The sequence below is a fragment of the Aulonocara sp. 'chitande type north' Nkhata Bay genome, linkage group LG3, assembly GCF_057382095.1.
Source record: "Aulonocara sp. 'chitande type north' Nkhata Bay isolate Kocher_YH1m ecotype deep benthic linkage group LG3, A_spYH_male_GT1.1, whole genome shotgun sequence".
Classification (NCBI taxonomy): domain Eukaryota; kingdom Metazoa; phylum Chordata; class Actinopteri; order Cichliformes; family Cichlidae; genus Aulonocara; species Aulonocara sp. 'chitande type north' Nkhata Bay.
In genome coordinates this window covers 25,462,604-25,467,177 of record NC_141346.1, presented here as the reverse complement: position 1 = coordinate 25,467,177, position 4,574 = coordinate 25,462,604, and the positions used below count along the sequence as shown (strand labels likewise).

General features: G+C 43.2%; 1 pseudogene; it reads right to left on the bottom strand.

Moving 5' to 3' along the window:
* Positions 1 to 1,012: 1,012 nt before the first annotated feature.
* On the bottom strand, positions 1,013 to 3,431 carry LOC147334786 (tripartite motif-containing protein 16-like; annotated as a pseudogene).
* Positions 3,432 to 4,574: the final 1,143 nt, after the last annotated feature.

Below are 4,574 nucleotides of genomic sequence, written 5' to 3'. Positions count from 1 at the left end.
GTTAGCTTCACACAAAAATAGCTGGTAGAAATGTCCTCCAAAGATTATCTTTGTTCACCTCTGAGGGGGTATTTTGATGCTGATCCTCTTCATCTGTTCACTGCCTGCTGGAAACCTGCTTGCTGCTGCTGCTCTTCTCTCGGCTTCCCAGAGTAAATCTGAAAAGTCACCTGCCTACCCTCCTGCCTGCCACAACACACCTCTGCTCTAAAACAGGAAGGGTCAGACATGTTGTTCTTCTCTTTACTCCACCACACACCCAGAGAAACTCCCGTCTCTGTAGCTTTGCTTCAGCCTGTAATACAAGGAGGCAAAATCTCCTTTCACTCACCTCACATCATACTCACCTTTAACCTCATCTAGAACTAACTCACCTTCTCCCTCTGTTACAGTGAGTCCTGCTCTGTGGAATTCCCTCCATGTCTCACCTCAGCCTTTCTGATCCGTGCGATAAATAAAGTTTTCCTTCAAATCAAACAAACATGTACTGAGTCAGCTTTTGGCTCCAACCTCTTTACACCGGCTGCTTGGCCTTGACAGCACAAGGTCCTGGACCATGTTTACATGTCTTCATAAGTTAACAGATGTGAAGTATTTTCACATACGGCCCTTAAAGCTTCTGTTAAAACGTTCCACAAAACTTGGTTTAATCAATGTGTGATGTTAAACTGAACCATCAGCTGATGCAAATGTTTATTATTAAACTCCTCGCCTTCATCTATTTGAAGTTTAACAGGTACACGTCCCTCACTCCTCCTCAAAAGCAGATGCAACAGATGCTCCTGCCTTGGTTTGAAGACACCTGCATGCATACTTAGAAAATCCATCTGTACATGTCAGTAAGTGTCTCACATCATCGTTACTAATGTGTCTGTCATCACTATAACTGCATGTGTACAATGTGGAAATTGATGTTATGTAACGATGATACAAAAACAATATCAGAACATAATTTGATTCAGCAAAACCTATTTATTAACAACTATTAGTGTAAATAAAACATTCTGTCATCTTTTAATAGCAAAACACATTAAAGCAGACGTGTGTCCAAACCTCCTCCACTAACACATCCGTTTCTATGGTGCTGTCATCAGCTCGAGGCACAGCGGCACCCTTACTAACTCCATCAGGCACATTTAAGTCACTACAATCTTTTCATAATCCCCCATCGTTCAAGAGTCAGGTATCTCTGAAGGTTTCCAGAGTACTTTTTCACACACATCCAAGTCATTTAGTTGCAGTACCTCGACCGCAGCATTGTCCAACTCATTCTGAGTCGCTTGTCTGATGGATCCTGTGTTCTGCTGTTTTAACCAGTCCAGCTGGTGCTGGAGGACCGAACACTGGTGATGGACTGCACTGTGCTGAGACAGATTTTGTGTTATAGGCTTCATGTTATGGACGCACAGTGTGAGCACTCAGGTCGCATTAGAGCATCGGGCCGTATAGTGTGAGACCTGCATCGTGACCTACAAACTTCTAACCCCTGTGATTCAGTCATACAGACTGATGACAGATTTCAAACATGCTGAATATGAAGAGTAGTATCATTTAAACTCACATGATTATCAGCCATAAGAACAAATTCAGATTTATATTGATGTAAGGTATATAAATGTTAGTACAGTTTGAATCAGTGCAATATTATTTTCACACATCAATGGACCACTGAACTTCTCAGCTTCTAAAATGTAAAGCCTCATTTAGAAACTACACAAGTACATATAATGGTCAGGGATCAACATGAACCTGTCTTCTCTATTTGACTTTAATCAACTCTGCAGTGGTTCCATTTAACCAAAGCCAAAGTCCAGCATAGAGCGGCTGAGTGAATGTGGTCTGGACTCTGTGGAGGAGAGTCATGGTTTCAGAGATGCTGTAGAAAGACAGAATACCTGCTCTGTGATCCAGGTACACTCCTACTCTGGAGGACCGAGGACCTGAGAGGACAGTTGGGATATTGTTGTGCCGAAATGTATAACTGCTTGTGTCACAATCTAATGCCCAAGATTTTTCATTATATCCAAAAAAACATTTATTGCCCCCCCTGCTCTGCTGATATTCTTGTATGCAACTGCTACATAAACCAGTTTTCCTCTCCCCTCCACCTCCCAGTAACAACGTCCAGTCAGACTCTCTCTACTCAGGACCTGAAACCATCCAGTGAATCTGTCTGGATGATCAGAATAAGACTGTTGTTGGTTCATAAATGTTACTTTTCTGTTCCCCTCAGATAATAACAGACGTCTGTGAGTTGTGTTTGGATCCAGTGTGATTTCACGTGAATATTTTAAGAATCCAGCTCTGGTCTTTGGCTCTGCTGGTGACAGTAAAACATCCACTTCAGTGACTGTCAGTGAGATGTTTGTCCATTCCTCTCTCAGAATGTCCTGTAGTTTATCTCTGGTCTCTGACACAGCTGCTGTCACATCCTCAAAGTAGCTCAGAGGACGAATATTGATGCTGGATGAGTGTGTAGACTCACTGAGTGCTGACAGTGAGGGGTAGTTGTGTAGAAACTGGTTGTGATCCTCTGTGTGTGAGAGCTGCTCCAGCTCACCGTCTTTCCTCTTCAGCTCAGCGATCTCCTGCTCCAGCTTCTCCTGAAGCTCTTTGACTCGACTCACTTCAGTTTCCTGCTGGGATCTGACCTGCTGCTTCACATCAGAGCTTCTTTTCTGGAGGAGACGGATCAGCTCAGTGAACATCTTCTCACTGTCCTCCACTGCTTTATCAGCAGAGCCATTGATGGCCTCCACCTCCTGTTGAAGCAGCTTCACATCTTTCTCTCGCTCCTGGATTCTCTGCTGGATGTTTAGTCGTCTCACCTCGAGCTCCTTCTGCTTCTCAGTCCTTTCTGCTGCAGCTGGGACTGTTTCATGGCCTTTATGTTCATCCATCGTGCAGAGATAACAGATACTCTGCTGATCAGTACGACAGAAAATCTTCATCACCTCATCATGACGAGAGCAGATGTTCTCCTGGAGCTTCTTGGAGGGGGCCACCAGCTTGTGTTTCTTTAATGGAGCTGCATCATAGTGAGGTTGGAGGTGTTTCTCACAGTAAGAGGCTGGACAAGATAAACAGGACTTGATGGCTTTCAGCTTCCTCCCAGTGCAGACATCACAGGCCACATCTTCAGGTCCAGCATAGCAGTGATCAGCTGGAGCAGCTTGGAGTCCAGTCTTCTTCAGCTGCTCCACTAAAGCTGCTAACATGGTGTTTTTCTCCAGGACAGGCCTCGGTATGAAAGTCTTCCTACACTGAGGGCAGCTGTGGATTCCCTTCCTGTCCTCTTCATCCCAGAAACTTTTAATACAGTTCCTGCAGTAGCTGTGTCCACAGGCTGTAGTCACCGGATCCTTCAGTAGATCCAAACAGATGGAACAAGAGAAGGTTTCTCGGTCCAGCTGAACTCCTTTCTGCGCCATTTCTCCTCTCAGTGTCAGTGACTGTGTGAGTTTCTCTTCCTTATAACTGAAACTAGTCTGAGCTCTGATCTCAACAACATGTTTCTGCAGTGAATGGAGCCTGTCAGCTCTTACATGTCACCACATGTTGGTTACACCCATCTTCAAACTGCAGATCTGAGGGGAGGGAACGAGGAAACACGTGGACAGAGAGGAGGTGCTGTGTTTAAGAGCAGGAAGAAAAGGGAGGGTTATCAGGCTGTGCTTCACTCCAGGAAGAGGAGCAGTTTGAGAGTGAAACTGTGTGTTTAACCATTTTTATTTACTGCTTCTTCTATATAAATAATTTTTAAAAATCCAGCTTTAATGAACACTGGACAGAAACGTCTCAGGTAACAATAACCGTCAGAACAGCAGAGGCTGCTGACCAAATCAAAGCATATGTAGAGAGCAGGGTTAGGTTAGCAGACATATGCTGGTTGCTTTTATTTATTTATTTATTGCTTTTATAGGCAGTAATCGATGTTGCTGTAACAGGATGAGAACTAGATAAATGCCACTGCATTGCTTTGAACAGTCAGCAGAGTCTGCACATATAATTACAGATATTCCTGCAAAAAGTTAATTACTCAAAAGAATCTTGCATTTTAGTTTTGCATTTATAACAGCTGCTGCAACAGAAATAACCATGTTCTTTACATTAAAATAGCAACAAACCTTTCTGGAACAACTTTCAAGGTTCATGGCGAAGACAAAGATCTAATGACATGAAGACTCCAGTGAAACTTAAAGTATTAGGAACCAGTTTTAATGCGTGACCAACACATTTCCCCCTGTGGCCTTCACCAGGGTCATTGCAAAATACCCTTGTGATTGTGAAAAGACTACTGGTCAAGTCAAAAAGGAGTGTATGGTAAAATGACCAATGACCATGTGACAAGATCAAGCAAGCATTTTTCTGATGTGTTCACCGCTCAATGGTTTGTTGTCATATTGAACAAAATATTAGGTTCTCTTTGTATATTACACTCAGGCATCAGGAAAGAGTGGTAACTAGTTCATAGTTTTTAGCTAATGACATGTCAATCACAAGACATTGCTCAGTAAACGTGCAGATTCTCAGCTAGATCCACCTTCCACTCTTTACTTACAGTTTCACAACAG